This window comes from Odontesthes bonariensis, chromosome 16 (genome assembly GCF_027942865.1).
Source record: "Odontesthes bonariensis isolate fOdoBon6 chromosome 16, fOdoBon6.hap1, whole genome shotgun sequence".
In the NCBI taxonomy this organism is placed as follows: Eukaryota; Metazoa; Chordata; class Actinopteri; order Atheriniformes; family Atherinopsidae; genus Odontesthes; species Odontesthes bonariensis.
In genome coordinates, this window is record NC_134521.1 from 38,098,084 (window position 1) to 38,115,247 (window position 17,164).

General features: G+C 47.4%; 1 protein-coding gene across 1 annotated transcript in view; it reads right to left on the reverse strand.

Annotated features, from left to right (window-relative positions):
- The window catches only part of amot (angiomotin), a 60,824-nt gene extending 46,429 nt beyond the window's left edge, over positions 1–14,395 (reverse strand). Inside the window, exon 1 of the mRNA XM_075487053.1 lies at positions 14,084–14,395. The gene's annotated coding sequence lies outside the window, so the exon portion shown is untranslated. The remainder of the gene's footprint in view (positions 1–14,083) is intronic.
- Positions 14,396–17,164: the final 2,769 nt, after the last annotated feature.

The window sequence follows — 17,164 nt, forward strand, 5'->3', positions numbered from 1 at the left end:
CTAGGTGTTTGTATACTGCCGGTCTATGCAAACCATACTCGGCTCATGAGACATGTCAACATGCTCAACAAAGCGTTAGTCCTTATTTTCAGAATTCTATGTCTGATTTGCGATAGTTGCGCACTTTGTCCTAACGCCCGACAGAAGCTGTTCACCCCCAGCCAAGATGAACTCCTGTTGCTCCACTGGAAAGCAACACCAAGCCTTCAGTGATTCTACCAGCCGAGCTCCGGCCAAGACGTGGAGGTATTCATTGCGAATAGGGCCGGCACGGTATATGTATTCGTACCGAACCGTCACGGTACGGGGGTCACGGTTCGGTACGCGCATTTCCACGCAGAATACACACGGTACGGAAGTTTTCTGAACACGGAACTGTTATTTTGCAAGAGTTTCCTTCAGGACCCATTTAAACACTGCCACATGCAAGCTCTGATTGGTCCGTAGAGATATACGCTTTCGGACAGAGTAGTTATAAGAACGCAGTAATCAGAACTGTCCTACTCGAATTTCGTTCTGATAACTGTCCTTCCCCAGCGGAGCTGTTTCAGTCTGCATTGCACATGAGTCGGGACTGATGCGCCGCGCGCAGCCGTCCGCGTCAGTGACGTGTTAGCCGTTAGCCGTTAGCCGTTTAGCGCCACATTCAACAACAAAACGGAACAAAACCCGAGAGAAGAAAAAACACCACAAAGAAGCTAATATGGAGAGCGGGGAGGCCACCGTGTTCATGGTCTGCATGATGGTGATATTAATCATGGACAATAACATCAGGCGTCTAACATCGAGGCTGGAAGAGCTCACAGAGAGAGTCAGGAGACGATACTTTTTCATTTCATGAAGGAAGAAAGGAGAGCAGCGCGCCGCAGACAAAGGAGACAACGTGTAAGTTTAACTTATTAAACACGCGCCGGTTCTGTCTGTGTGGTATGATGAAACATTTCAGCCGTGATAGCATGACATGTGGCGTAGCTACCGACCACCACACACCTCCGTCAGGTGTGTTCTATAGAAACCATGAAAAGACCCGACCAATTACGTCTCCCAAATGTATTACAACAACCCCTGGATACGAATACATGCAGAGCAAAAAAAATTACCAAAGCAATTGGAATTTACATCGCATCTGCTATGCGCCCATATTCCACTGTAGAAGAGGCAGGATTCAGATATCTATTACATGTGCTCGAACCTCGCTACACGCCTCCTTCGGCACTGTACCGAAAATGTACCGAACCGTAGGGTACGTACCGAACCGTGAGTTTTTTGTACCGTTCCACCCCTAATTGCGAAGCATCCATAAACCACCGCTCCCCCCCATCATCTTGTCAAATGCCCACTCACTTCTGAATAAAGTGGACCTGCTACACGCTACACTGCCGACTGGAAAGAACTTTCACTTGTGTCATTGTCCTGACCCAAACCTGGCTCGAGGAGTTGGTCTCTGATGCTGAGATCAGCCTAAACAATTTCATATGCATTAGGTTTGGCAAAACTAAGCAATGGATGAAAAGGTGGTGGGGTCTGTGTGTATATCAATCATAGGTGCTGTTACAACATCAAGACACACCGAAGGTGTGCACACCTGATGTGAACACGAATGTCTCCCCCAGGAATTCCCAGTTGTTGTGATTAGCTGTGTTTGCTTCCCCCGTGGTGCCAACACAAGATGCTAACAACATATCGGCTAAGTATGGACACGGACCTCAGCTTCAACCAACAGATTACGGACAATCATAGGAAAAACCACCAGCAGCTGTCAGCCACCCATAAACCGAAAACACTGTTGCCCCCGTCTTCCCCTGTTACTGTACCAGAGCATCATTCAGCCCATCCTCTTATGTTCCACCTGTTTTTTCATTGTTATCTGTCACCGACCGATCCGAACTCACACGCATCACCCATACAGCTGTTAAAATAATTGGTCTACCCACACCCTGTCTCGCTGAGCTAAGTAACATGTCCATCATGCACATTGCAACCTCAATAGAACAGGACATCACTCATTTACTCAAATACCTCACCCTACTTCCCTCAGGATGAAGTTACAGCACTTTGAAATTGAGAAAAGCCCGTTTTGAACCGACGCTCTCAGTTACAGGCCCGTTAACTCCACAGTATGGTGCCAGACTCTGTTCCTATTAGTTGTTCTGTGGTATGGACTCATTGACTGTGGCTGTTCTGTCTGTCAGTGTATATTATATCATATGTAATGTCAACTCACAATGTACAGTGTCTGTGAGAGAGACTTTCCCCTAAAATCCAAGTCTACCTATCTTTATGTTAATTCTATCAACTTGTTCTCTTGTTGCTCAATAATTTATGTTCCTATTCCACTGATCTTTCTCATAGTTGGTTCAGCCTGAGTATGTCTCCATGACAGCACTGACTCATTCTCACAGCACCACCAAATGGCTACGGGGCATTAGCCTGATGTCACAGGTACAGTGTTGTGTCACTGTTGCCGCATAATTTACAGAGGAGAGAGGGATCATAATCCCACCATCTGGGAAAAGATGGTGGGATTATGATCCCCCTCTCCCTCTCCCAATATATCACTGTAAATGTAGCCTATCTTACATTAATGAAATACCCATGCTAATCACCTACGCAAAAAACCTGGTCTGGAAAGTTTTTAACGCTCGGGCTATTCCCCTCCTCCTCCTGAGATTACTCAGCATGGTTTGGTCCGGTCCAGCCCCCTCCCCTCCTGAGATTCCTCAGCATGGTTTGGTCCGGTCCAGCCCCCTCCCCTCCTGAGATTCCTCAGCATGGTTTGGTCCGGTCCAGCCCCCTCCCCTCCTGAGATTCCTCAGCATGGTTTGGTCCGGTCCAGCCCCCTCCCCTCCTGAGATTACTCATCATGGTTTGGTCCGGTCCAGCCCCCTCCCCTCCTGAGATTCCTCATCATGGTTTGGTCCGGTCCAGCCCCCTCCCCTCCTGAGATTCCTCAGCATGGTTTGGTCCGGTCCAGCCCCCTCCCCTCCTGAGATTCCTTAGCATGGTTTGGTCCGGTCCATCCCCCTCCCCTCCTGAGATTACTCATCATGGTTTGGTCGGGTCCAGCCCCCTCCCCTCCTGAGATTCCTCATCATGGTTTGGTCCGGTCCAGCCCCCTCCCCTCCTGAGATTCCTTAGCATGGTTTGGTCCGGTCCATCCCCCTCCCCTCCTGAGATTACTCAGCATGGTTTGGTCCGGTCCATCCCCCTCCCCTCCTGAGATTCCTTAGCATGGTTTGGTCCGGTCCGTCCCCCTCCCCTCCTGAGATTACTCATCATGGTTTGGTCGGGTCCAGCCCCCTCCCCTCCCGAGATTCCTCATCATGGTTTGGTCCGGTCCATCCCCCTCCCCTCCCGAGATTCCTCATCATGGTTTGGTCCGGTCCATCCCCCTCCCCTCCTGAGATTACTCATCATGGTTTGGTCCGGTCCAGCCCCCTCCCCTCCTGAGATTCCGCATCATGGTTTGGTCCGGTCCATCCCCCTCCCCTCCTGAGATTCCTTAGCATGGTTTGGTCCGGTCCAGCCCCCTCCCCTCCTGAGATTCCTCATCATGGTTTGGTCTGGTCCATCCCCCTCCCCTCCTGAGATTCCTTAGCATGGTTTGGTCCGGTCCAGCCCCCTCCCCTCCTGAGATTCCTCAGCATGGTTTGGTCCGGTCCAGCCCCCTCCCCTCCTGAGATTCCTTAGCATGGTTTGGTCCGGTCCATCCCCCTCCCCTCCTGAGATTACTCATCATGGTTTGGTCCGGTCCAGCCCCCTCCCCTCCTGAGATTCCTCATCATGGTTTGGTCCGGTCCAGCCCCCTCCCCTCCTGAGATTCCTTAGCATGGTTTGGTCCGGTCCATCCCCCTCCCCTCCTGAGATTCCTCAGCATGGTTTGGTCCGGTCCAGCCCCCTCCCCTCCTGAGATTCCTCATCATGGTTTGGTCCGGTCCATCCCCCTCCCCTCCTGAGATTACTCATCATGGTTTGGTCGGGTCCAGCCCCCTCCCCTCCTGAGATTCCTCATCATGGTTTGGTCCGGTCCAGCCCCCTCCCCTCCTGAGATTCCTCATCATGGTTTGGTCCGGTCCAGCCCCCTCCCCTCCTGAGATTCCGCATCATGGTTTGGTCCGGTCCATCCCCCTCCCCTCCTGAGATTCCTTAGCATGGTTTGGTCCGGTCCAGCCCCCTCCCCTCCTGAGATTCCTCATCATGGTTTGGTCTGGTCCATCCCCCTCCCCTCCTGAGATTCCTTAGCATGGTTTGGTCCGGTCCAGCCCCCTCCCCTCCTGAGATTCCTCAGCATGGTTTGGTCCGGTCCAGCCCCCTCCCCTCCTGAGATTCCTTAGCATGGTTTGGTCCGGTCCATCCCCCTCCCCTCCTGAGATTACTCATCATGGTTTGGTCCGGTCCAGCCCCCTCCCCTCCTGAGATTCCTCATCATGGTTTGGTCCGGTCCAGCCCCCTCCCCTCCTGAGATTCCTCAGCATGGTTTGGTCCGGTCCATCCCCCTCCCGAGATTCCTCATCATGGTTTGGTCCGGTCCATCCCCCTCCCCTCCTGAGATTCCTTAGCATGGTTTGGTCCGGTCCATCCCCCTCCCCTCCTGAGATTACTCATCATGGTTTGGTCCGGTCCATCCCCCTCCCGAGATTCCTCATCATGGTTTGGTCCGGTCCATCCCCCTCCCCTCCTGAGATTCCTTAGCATGGTTTGGTCCGGTCCATCCCCCTCCCCTCCTGAGATTACTCGTCATGGTTTGGTCCGGTCCAGCCCCCTCCCCTCCTGAGATTCCTCATCATGGTTTGGTCCGGTCCATCCCCCTCCCCTCCTGAGATTCCTTAGCATGGTTTGGTCCGGTCCAGCCCCCTCCCCTCCTGAGATTCCTCATCATGGTTTGGTCCGGTCCAGCCCCCTCCCCTCCTGAGATTCCTCATCATGGTTTGGTCCGGTCCATCCCCCTCCCCTCCTGAGATTACTCAGCATGGTTTGGTCCGGTCCATCCCCCTCCCCTCCTGAGATTCCTTAGCATGGTTTGGTCCGGTCAAGCCCCCTCCCCTCCTGAGATTCCTCAGCATGGTTTGGTCCGGTCCAGCCCCCTCCCCTCCTGAGATTCCTCAGCATGGTTTGGTCCGGTCCAGCCCCCTCCCCTCCTGAGATTCCTTAGCATGGTTTGGTCCGGTCCATCCCCCTCCCCTCCTGAGATTACTCATCATGGTTTGGTCCGGTCCAGCCCCCTCCCCTCCTGAGATTCCTCATCATGGTTTGGTCCGGTCCAGCCCCCTCCCCTCCTGAGATTCCTTAGCATGGTTTGGTCCGGTCCATCCCCCTCCCCTCCTGAGATTCCTCAGCATGGTTTGGTCCGGTCCAGCCCCCTCCCCTCCTGAGATTCCTCATCATGGTTTGGTCCGGTCCATCCCCCTCCCCTCCTGAGATTACTCATCATGGTTTGGTCGGGTCCAGCCCCCTCCCCTCCTGAGATTCCTCATCATGGTTTGGTCCGGTCCAGCCCCCTCCCCTCCTGAGATTCCTTAGCATGGTTTGGTCCGGTCCATCCCCCTCCCCTCCTGAGATTACTCAGCATGGTTTGGTCCGGTCCATCCCCCTCCCCTCCTGAGATTCCTTAGCATGGTTTGGTCCGGTCCGTCCCCCTCCCGAGATTCCTCATCATGGTTTGGTCCGGTCCATCCCCCTCCCCTCCCGAGATTCCTCATCATGGTTTGGTCCGGTCCATCCCCCTCCCCTCCTGAGATTACTCATCATGGTTTGGTCCGGTCCAGCCCCCTCCCCTCCTGAGATTCCGCATCATGGTTTGGTCCGGTCCATCCCCCTCCCCTCCTGAGATTCCTTAGCATGGTTTGGTCCGGTCCAGCCCCCTCCCCTCCTGAGATTCCGCATCATGGTTTGGTCTGGTCCATCCCCCTCCCCTCCTGAGATTCCTTAGCATGGTTTGGTCCGGTCCAGCCCCCTCCCCTCCTGAGATTCCTCAGCATGGTTTGGTCCGGTCCAGCCCCCTCCCCTCCTGAGATTCCTTAGCATGGTTTGGTCCGGTCCATCCCCCTCCCCTCCTGAGATTACTCATCATGGTTTGGTCCGGTCCAGCCCCCTCCCCTCCTGAGATTCCTCATCATGGTTTGGTCCGGTCCAGCCCCCTCCCCTCCTGAGATTCCTTAGCATGGTTTGGTCCGGTCCATCCCCCTCCCCTCCTGAGATTCCTCAGCATGGTTTGGTCCGGTCCAGCCCCCTCCCCTCCTGAGATTCCTCAGCATGGTTTGGTCCGGTCCATCCCCCTCCCAAGATTCCTCATCATGGTTTGGTCCGGTCCATCCCCCTCCCCTCCTGAGATTCCTTAGCATGGTTTGGTCCGGTCCATCCCCCTCCCCTCCTGAGATTACTCATCATGGTTTGGTCCGGTCCAGCCCCCTCCCCTCCTGAGATTCCTCATCATGGTTTGGTCCGGTCCATCCCCCTCCCCTCCTGAGATTCCTTAGCATGGTTTGGTCCGGTCCAGCCCCCTCCCCTCCTGAGATTCCTCATCATGGTTTGGTCCGGTCCAGCCCCCTCCCCTCCTGAGATTCCTCATCATGGTTTGGTCCGGTCCATCCCCCTCCCCTCCTGAGATTCCTTAGCATGGTTTGGTCCGGTCCAGCCCCCTCCCCTCCTGAGATTCCTCAGCATGGTTTGGTCCGGTCCATCCCCCTCCCCTCCTGAGATTCCTCATCATGGTTTGGTCCGGTCCAGCCCCCTCCCCTCCTGAGATTCCTCAGCATGGTTTGGTCCGGTCCAGCCCCCTCCCCTCCTGAGATTCCTCAGCATGGTTTGGTCCGGTCCAGCCCCCTCCCCTCCTGAGATTCCTCATCATGGTTTGGTCCGGTCCAGCCCCCTCCCCTCCTGAGATTCCACTTCCACTTCCAGTCAAACATGCTACAGCTGTAACCACCGTGTTTCTCCTGTCTATTAAATCATAGTTGAATTGTGCTTTAGTCTGTGGGATCATTTTGGTACACTGAACTGAAACCATCCCAACTCTGTTCATTTTGGACTCATTTTCAAGCAATTTGCTTTGTTAGAAGGCCCCAGACGTCATGATTTCATTAATCATGTAAAACTTTGTAGACAACGAAAACATCTTTGGGATAATCTTTGAATGAACTTAATCCAAACAGTCAGGTTTTCTGCATGTTAGTTTATATATATGCTACAGAATCTGTGTGAATGGAGAGTAAAAAGATTTGAAAACATTTTCATAATGTTCTGGATCTGAATGGACATTGACTGAAAAAAATTAAAGGTTCTGAATCCATGTATCGTTTATTCATTCCATATTTGATGTAAAAAAAAAAAAAACGAATACTAATAACTTTGAAAACTTGTATGACAAATTATTCTCCAATTTCTGACTTTGTGCTCAGATCAAAACTAAAAAACTCCGATTCTGTTTAGTTTTTCCATCTGAGATAATAGCTGAGCCAGCAGTTTTCTCTGCAGGCTGCGCATCCAAAGCTGGCTTCATCATGATGATTACAGATACAATGCAATACTTCCCTTTTCTTATTGACCATGAGCATTAACAAAACAAAGATGCTGTCCATCCTGTGACTATCATTTGCCCCTTACCAATGCGTGGGCAAACCCAGACAAAAATGATGTCATCACCATTCATTCAGATATTTTATAACTCAGACATGACACAAAACTTTCAGATCTGGCATTTTGGTGGAAGACTGATGAGCCAAAAAGAAATTCCAATCAGTACTTTCACCAAAGAGAAACCATATTCTCCATCAACCAGGTTCCAACTTTCTTCATTAAAGTAATACTATGTAACATTTCTACCTTAAAATAACAGCTTGAAAAAAATTGTGCGGCTAGAATGAGTTTTAATATTACGATTGGCCTGTCTCCTATGCCCTTCGGGGGTCTGAGTTGGAAAAACTGCGCTATGTAACTTTGCTGGACCGGCCCGGGAGCTGAGCGGAAGTACTTCTCACAGACTACATGGCAACTGACACTGGAACGAACATGACTAAGAGGTGGATACGCAACTCAGTGAAGGATAGGGTCACAAATCTATTCTCTAGGGCTAGAACTGACCAGAATAGTTCTCAAAGGAAAGAGAGCGTAGTTGGACATGATAAAAGTGGTAGGCTAGAGGCAAGTAAGCTCCAGGTTTGTCCTTGTGGCTGGCAGAAAATAACATCAGTGAGAGGCCTTAAAATGCATCAGGGAAGAAACAGATGTGTGATAAAGGAAGGGCAGTGTGGCCGCATCGATCAGTACTTTTTAAGAAGTCAATCGAGTAAGTCGGATGAAGTCCAGCGGCAGGTAGAAAACCACAGTCCGAAGGATATCAATAACACAGCTACGGAGGGGGAGGAGGAGGTTCTAAGAAGGGATGCAGCTGATACTGAGGTGAACAGGCCGGTTAAAGAGAGAAATATGGAGCAGAAAGCTAGAGTTAAGTGGCCTAGGGCAAATAGTAACAAAGAATGGGAGGCAGTCAATAAAGATTTGTCAATAATATTGGGTAGGTTAGGAGGAAATGCAAGCGATAGGCTAGAGAAGATGGGAGATATAATTTACTCCTATGGTGTAGAAAGATTTGGTGTGCAAGATAGAAAGAGGGTTGAAAGAGTACATTAGTTAAGTCTAGATGGCAAAAAGAGATGGAGAAATTGGTTAAGGAAAGAAGGAATTTAAGAAAGCAGTGGAAAAGAGCTACAGAAGAAGAGAGGGAGGGAATTAATGTTTTGCAGGAAGAATTGAGAGGCAGGCTAGCAATACTCAGAAGGGCTGAATGTCTTAGGAAAAAGAGAAAGAAGAAAGAATATGTAAGGACGGCATTTTACAGGGACCCGTTCAAGTTTGTTAAAGGATTGTTTAACCAGGAAAAGGGAGGGCAGCTTAAGGCAACAAAGTCAGAGGTGGAAGAGTATCTAAGAAATACATATTCAGATCTTGAGCAGCGTAGAGTAGTAGGCCTTCCACCTGACATGCCACCATTAGGAGAGATAGCTCATAAGATGGATGTTAGACCACCTAGGTGGAAAGAGGTTGAGGAGGTAGTCAGGCGTGCAAAGGCTTCGTCGGCCCCAGGGCCAAATGGAGTCCCCTACCGGTTTATAAAAGTGCACCTGATATCCTAAAGTTTTTGTGGAGGCAATTAAGAATAGTTTGGGAGAAACAGGTTATTCCTAGAGCATGGCGTAGGGCAGGAGGCGTTCTTATTCCAAAGGAGAAAGAGTCCTCGGACCGGAGTCGGTTCCGGATGATCTCTCTCCTAAATGTAGAGGGGAAGATTTTCTTTAGTTTAGTTGCACAGAGATTAGCTAGTTATTTAGAAAAGAATAGCTTAATAGATACTACTGTGCAGAAGGCAGGAATACCAGGTTTCGCAGGGTGTTTAGAGCACATTAGCATGATTTGGCATCAGATTCAGACAGCCAAGAGTGAGGAAAAAAGGCTTGCATGTTATATTTCTGGATCTAGCAAATGCATTTGGTTCAGTGCCACATAGCCTTATTTGGAAAGCATTTGAGTATTTTAGAGTGCCTGTAGTAGTTGTTAACTTAGTGAGAGCATATTTTCAGGATATTAGACTGAGCCTAAGTACAGCAGGTTTCACAACAGGTTGGCAGAGGCTAGAAATAGGCATTATGGCAGGGTGTACGATTTCTCCATTAGCATTTACAATGGCGATGGAGATAATTATTAGAGCTTCCAAGTGGGTTGTAGGTGGAGAGAGACGTCAGGATGGCATGCGCCTTACACCAATTAGAGCATACATGGATGATATGACGTTAGTGACTACAACAGTGCCATGTATGAAGAGAATACTTGAGAGACTTAATAAAATCTAAAGTGGGCTGGGATGAAAATCAAACCTACTAAGTCTAGAAGTATCTCAATAAGTAGAGGGAAATTAAGTGATAGAAAGTTTGTAATAGATGAAGAAAGCATTCCGATAATTAGGGAAAAGGCAGTAAAGAGTTTAGGCAGGTGGTACCAGGCAGACATGAATGATGGAGAGCAGGCAGTGCAGTTTCGGAAAGATGTTGCTGAGGGACTGGATAGAATAAATAAATCAGAACTTCCAGGAAAGTTGAAGCTGTGGTGTCTGCAGTTTGGATTGTTTCCTAGGTTGATGTGGCCACTGTCTGTGTATGAGATTCCATTATCTGTTGTAGAGAAAATGGAAAGATTAGTTAGTTTTTATATTAGGAAGTGGCTAGGTATTCCTAGATGCTTAAGTACTGTGGCACTGTATGGGAAGGGCATACTCCAGCTCCCAGTATCTAGTCTAGTAGAGGAGTTTAAATAAACTAAAGTTAGGACAGAGCTCCTGTTAGCTGGGAGTAAAGATGTGGTAGTCAGTAAGGTGGTTCCAAACCCAACCAAGGGGAGGAAGTGGAATCCAAGAACGGCAGCTCAGGAGGCAGAAGCAACTCTTAGACATGCAGAGATTGTGGGTAATGTGCAAATAGGCCGGGGAGGCTTGGGGCTTGGCCCAGACAAACCTGTTTGGAGTAGAGCAGGTCCAAAGGAGAAGAGAAAGCTAGTTGTTGAGCAGGTTCGTAGACAGGAGGAAATGTTAAGGGGTGCAAAGGCAGTGGCTCAGGCTAAGCAGGGACGGTGGTTGAATTGGGAAGGTGTAGAGAAGAAAAAGCTTAGACGGAAAGAGCTGTGGAGTATGGAGGAAAGGAGTATTAGATTTTTGATAGGGGCAACATATGATGTATTGCCAACTCCCCAGAACCTAAAACTCTGGGTAAATGGAGACCCGTTATGTTCGTTATGTTCAGGTACTGCAACTCTAAGGCATATTTTATCAGATTGTAAGGTTAGTCTGTCACAAGGCCGGTATACATGGTGACATGACCAAGTATTAAGAAGCTTAGCTGCAGGTATTGAAGATAAACGAAGGCAGGTAAACTTAGGAGGGTCTAAGGTGAAGAGAGTGGCAATTCAGTTTGTTCAAGAGGGGGAAAAAGTTAATAAGACGATAAGGAGGCACGGCAGCTTGGAGGATGCTTGTGATTGGGAGATGCAGGTAGATTTAGGAAATAAGCTTGTTGTTCCCCAGGAGATAGCCTCTACAAACCTAAGGCCTGATATAGTCTTGTGGTCTAGGAGTAGAATGAGAGTCTATTTCATAGAGCTGACTGTTCCTTGGGAGGAATTAGCAGTAGAAGCATATGAAAGGAAAAAGCTTAGATATGTGGAGTTGGGGGCAGAAGCAGAGCAGCGAGGATGGAAGATTAGAATCTGTCCAGTGGAAGTAGGATGTAGAGGATTTGTTGCAAAGTCTGTGGTCTCATTGTTGAGGGAGCTGGGTGTAAGTGGACAGAATGTGAGGAAAATAGTGAAAGAAGTGTCAGATAAAGCAGTAAAATCCAGTCACTGGATTTGGATAAGAAGAAGCAATAGCAGCTGGGGGCCCAGCAGGGGGAGCACTTAGGGTAAACAGACTCTTGGAAGAAGCAAAGAAGAAATTCAGGATATTTAAGTGGAGGGTTTGGCCCATGTGATCCTTTTGAAATCAGGTGGCCATTTTGGGTGAGTTGGCTTTGAGTGAGTTGTATGGCTTAGTTTTTGCTGGCATTTTTGCTGATTATAGGACTGTTTAGGTGAGTTTGTCTGTTGAATCTGATAGTGTGTCTGCTTGTGTGTCTTGTCCTGCCTCCACCTCTGGCACCCTCTATACTTTCATTACCCCCTACCCGTTTGAATCCCATTCCCGCATATCTTACCTCTTTTATTTCTCCCCCTACCCGAACCAGGGTTTGAATCCCCACCCCGCTGTGACTGGTGTGCAGTTGGTGAGAGTGAGTTGTATGGCTTTGTTTTTGCTGGCATTCTTAGTGACTGTAGGATTGTTTAGGTGAGTTTGTCTGCTGAATCTGCTAGTGTGTCTTGTCCTGCCTCCACCTCTGACACTCTCTATATTTTCATTACCCCCTACCCGAACCAGGGTTTGAATCCCATTCCTACTTATCTTAACCGCTTTTATTTCTCCCCCTACCCGAACCAGGGCATCCCCACCCCGCTGTGACTGGTGTGCAGTTGGTGAGAGGCTGAGGTAGCTTGTGGCTGTAAAAGATGGTTGTTGTGGTGTGAGGAGCAGTGATGGCTGGCATTAGGGGGGTGACTCTGGGACGCCAGTGGTCATTGTCTAGCCTCCTGGAGGTGTCGTGGGCCCAACTAGACGAAACACTGATGAAAGGAGGTCCCCACCTGATGACCCCAATGATATGTTGGTCAGCACTGCTCACTGGTCTATATAGGGAGTATAGGGAATTACTCACTGAGTCTGGTCCTTTTATTTTTTTTTTCTTTAGCACAAGTTTCTTGTGTTTACCTTGAATTGACTTGCTTTCTGGCACACCTATCGCAAAAACAAATAGACCCCTCTCCACGCTCCCAGGTATAAGGCTAAGCTAGCGCAACATTGTCAGTACGATCATCATGGCAGAGGCACCGAAGAAACAGAAGAAGACGTTGACTGATGAAGCAAGGAAGAGAAAGAGAGAGACCGACAAAGCAAGAGACCGGACTAGAGTTGCTCTCGGAACAGCCTGTAGGGGGAGCTCCATAATGGGCTTTTTGAGAAGTTACATAGTATTACTTTAAGATTCTCACAGCAGTACGAAATCTAACAGGGAGTCAGTGCAAAGACTATCTATCATCTATCTATCTATCCATCCATCCATCCATCAATCCCTCCATCCATCCATCCATCCATCCCTTCATCCATCCACCCATCCATCCGCCCATCCCTCCATCCATCCATCCATCCATCCATCCATCCAACCATCCACCCACCCATCCATCGGATTGGGGGGGTACTGAACAGGGTCACACAGAGGCAAACAACTTCCTGTTCTGTTTTTTTTTAAACAGACATAGTTATTGGCCTGCATTCAACATTCTGATATAGATGAATGGCTACAGTGAAATCTGTGTTTGGCTTGTAATGGCTCCCTTTTGGATGGGAGCATGATGAGCAGAGAGGGAGAGAATTAAGCTAAATGTTACACGTTGGGTAGCGTGTGGGGGGGGTGTAAGGCCTACTGTTGATGTTTTTCATCAAGCTCGGTTTAGGGCCTTGTATACCATCTATGAAACAGCTGCTGTTGCTTTTCTGTCTTTATTTAAGATCAGCTAAATGTTAGCCTCTTCTATCGACACCATGCTAACTGTTTACCAGAGTGCTTGCATGAACGCAGGTGAAACAGCAAGTATATTACCAGCCTTAGAGATCAGAATCTGGCTGGGAAAGAAAACCAAAAGCCCGCCATTATAAACACTGTCAGTAGGGAGAAGCTCCAAAAAGGAACCGCTCTTAAATTGCGTAATACCCAAATGAGTTTGCTTTTTTAAGGTCTCACACAGACTCCTCATAACTGTCCAACTGTCACATTCAAGTTAGGGTTTGTAGTGTGGGAAAACCCTAACCTGGGCCCTTCTGACTGGGGATCCCTTTTTAAAAAAAGATAATGTTTTCTTCTTTGACATTGTGCTGTGCTTTCTGAAGAAAATGCCATTCCTTTAAAAGTTGTGTTTGCTTATCTGAGTGCTCTGCTTGGTACTCAGTAGCAAAGTTTAAAAGTTTTCCTAAATGATTTCTGCTCATTTCTGCTTTGCTGGGACTTCTGATTGATTATTCATTCCAAGCAGAAAGTAGACCGACCACTTACTGCTGAATCTTTCTGAAAAGGGCTTTTACAAAAGTGGAAAAAGTTGAATAGTGGTTATTACTTCCAGAAAAGAGTGAGTTGATATATGCAGTGACTGGAGCCTGAACTCAGCAGGGGTCTCTGATGCTGAGGAGGTTGCTTTTCTAACAGGCAACCATTGCTCCGCTGCTTTTCTAACAGGCAACCATTGATCCGTTGCTTTTCTAACAGGCAACCATTGCTCCGCTGCTTTTCTAACAGGCAACCATTGCTCCTTTCTGAAAGTTGTTGTTCAGAGCTGAACATTCATTCCATCTGTGAGCAGCTTTCTTTGTACCACAAACAAAGCAAAGCGACACTTTCAGTTGTTCCCGAATACATTCACTTTCTGACTAAGTCCATGTCGGTAAACACGCTTTTACCTTTCTGTCGAGCTTCTTCCGTTTTTACTTTCCGGCGCTTTAACTCGGTGAAACCTTCATTTCTTCCTGGCGGGCAGCGGCGGCCCCTCCGCCCGCACAAAACTCTCTGTTCAGGGAGAAAACTTTCAGCTCCTCCGCCGGAGGTCTCCGCAGAAACAAGTTAGTTCTTCCCCGGACTCACTTCATTTCCAAACGGGTAGAAAGAAGCAGTGACTCCATGAGAAGGAACAGGAACTCCCTTCAGCCTGGCCTGCTGCATGAGAGGAATTTACGGCCCCCCCTTCTCCTCCCAAACTTCTTCTACATCTCATGGAAACTGGATGAAATCTTTCTGTTTTTTCATCCAGGGGCCGGAAATCCCTCCTCCTCTTCACTTTTTTTTTTTGATAATTCTTTTAAAACAGTCACATAAAGGATTAGCAGACAGATTACACCAACATGAAACTACTCATATATTAGTTATAGCTGGAATATAACATAAATATTAATATATAAAACATATATTACACTTGTTCATTGACACATGAGTGGATTCCCAATAAAAGTGGGAATGAAATCATTTCCAAACTCCAGCCTGTTTAGAAAGCAGCCTGAATCTGCCGGTTCATCTTCATAAAACAGATTATTATTAATATTTTCTGGATAAAAAGCGACAAAAGGAGCCTGATCCTCCGGTGCCTTCAGGTACCGGAGGATATTCAGGAGTTGTTTTATTTCAGCTAAAATGATGTTAGTTACTCACATGAACACCTGAAAAACATATTTGGTGTTAGCAGCACGTGACTTTGATTTTATTACCACATAATGACAAATCTCACAGGATTCATTCATTGTTGCATCTTTGAATTTAAAAGTGGATGGATGGATGGATGGAAGGAAGAATGGGTGGATGGATGGAAGGATGGATGGATGGGCGGATGGATGGAAGGGTGGGTGGATGGATGGATGAGTGGATGGATGGATGGATGGAAGGAAGAATGGGTGGATGGATGGATGGATGGATGGAAGGAAGAATGGAAGGATGGATGGATGGATGTGTGGAAGAATGGATGAATGGGTGAGTGGATGAATGGATGGGTGGGTGGATGGATGGATGGATGGGTGAGTGGGTGGATGGGTTGGTGGTTGGATGGGTGGATGGATGGGTGGGTGGGTGGATGGATGAGTGGATGGATGAGTGGATGGATGAGTGGATGGATGGGTGAGTGGGTGGATGGGTTGGTGGGTGGGTGGGTGGATGGATGAGTGATGAAAGATAGTTTAATAAGGTATAAGAAAGCCCTTCGTAAAGCTAGAACTGCTTATTATTCATCATTGATAGAAGAGAATAAGAATAATCCCAGGTTTCTCTTCAGCGCTGTAGCCAGTCTGACAAAGAGTCCGAGCTCTGCTGAGCCAGTTATTCCTTTAACTCTCAGCAGTGATGATTTCATGAGCTTCTTTATCAATAAAATTGTTTCTATCAGAGAGAAGATTGATGGAGTCCTTCCCACTATTATCAGTGATGTATCATCAAGTACAGCAGCTTTAGAAGTATCTTTAGAACCTGATTTGTATTTAGACGGCTTCTGCCCAGTTGATCTCTCTGAACTAACAACAGCAATAGTCTCTTCTAAACCATCAACTTGTGTTTTAGACCCAATCCCAACCAGACTGTTCAAGGAGGTTTTCCCATTAATTGACACTTCCATATTGGATTTGATCAATCTGTCTTTGTTGACAGGATATGTACCTCAGACTTTTAAGGTTGCTGTAATTAAACCTTTACTTAAAAAACCTACTCTTGATTCAGAAGTGTTGGCTCATTATAGACCTATATCCAATCTCCCTTTTATGTCTAAAGTTCTTGAAAAAATAGTTGCAGCTCAGCTTTGTGATCATTTCCACAGAAATAATCTGTTTGAAGAGTTTCAGTCAGGATTCAGAGTGCATCATAGCACAGAAACTGCACTGCTGAAAGTTACCAATGATCTCCTCTTAGCCTCTGATAGCGGACTTGTGTCTGTGCTTGTCCTGTTGGATCTCAGTGCTGCATTTGATACGGTCGATCACAGTATCTTATTACAGAGACTTGAACATGTTATTGGGATTAAAGGAACTGCATTAGGCTGGTTTAAGTCATATTTATCTGATAGATTTCAGTTTGTTCTTGTAAATGAAGAATCTTCCTCACACACCAGAGTAAGTCATGGAGTTCCCCAGGGTTCTGTGCTTGGACCGATTCTTTTCACTTTATACATGCTTCCATTAGGTAACATTATTAGACAGCATGGCATAAATTTCCATTGCTATGCTGATGATACTCAGCTGTACTTATCTATAAAACCAGATGAACCCAATAGGTTGGTCAGACTACAAGCATGTCTTAAAGACATAAAGACCTGGATGACTCAGAACTGTCTGCTTCTAATTTCAGACAAAACTGAAGTCGTTATCTTTGGACCTGAGCGTTTCAGGGAGAAATTGTCTAGCTATATAGTTACTCTAGATGGTATTTCCTTGGCTTCTAGTTCTACAGTGAGAAACCTTGGAGTTATTTTTGACCAGAACTTATCATTTGACTCGCATATAAAACAGGTTTCTAGGACTGCCTTCTTTCACCTTCGTAATATTGTTAAAATCAGGAACATCTTGTCTCAGAGTGATGCAGAAAAACTGCTCCATGCATTTGTTACTTCAAGATTGGACTACTGTAATTCTTTATTTATGGGCTGTCCCACATATTCTCTGAAAAGCCTTCAGTTGATCCAAAATGCTGCAGCCAGAGTTCTGATGAGAACTAACAGGAGAGATCATATTTCTCCAGTTTTAGCTTCTCTTCATTGGCTCCCTGTTAAATTCAGAATAGAATTTAAGATTCTTCTCCTCACATATAAAGCTCTTAATGACCGAGCTCCATCATATCTTAAAGATCTCATTGTAAGATATTTTCCTAACAGAGCACTTCATTCCCAAACTGCAGGTTTACTTGAGGTTCCCAGAGTTTCTAAAAGTAGAATGGGAGGCAGAGCCTTCAGTTATCAGGCCCCTCTCTTGTGGAATAAGCTGCCAGTAAATGTCCGGGAAGCAGACACCCTTTCC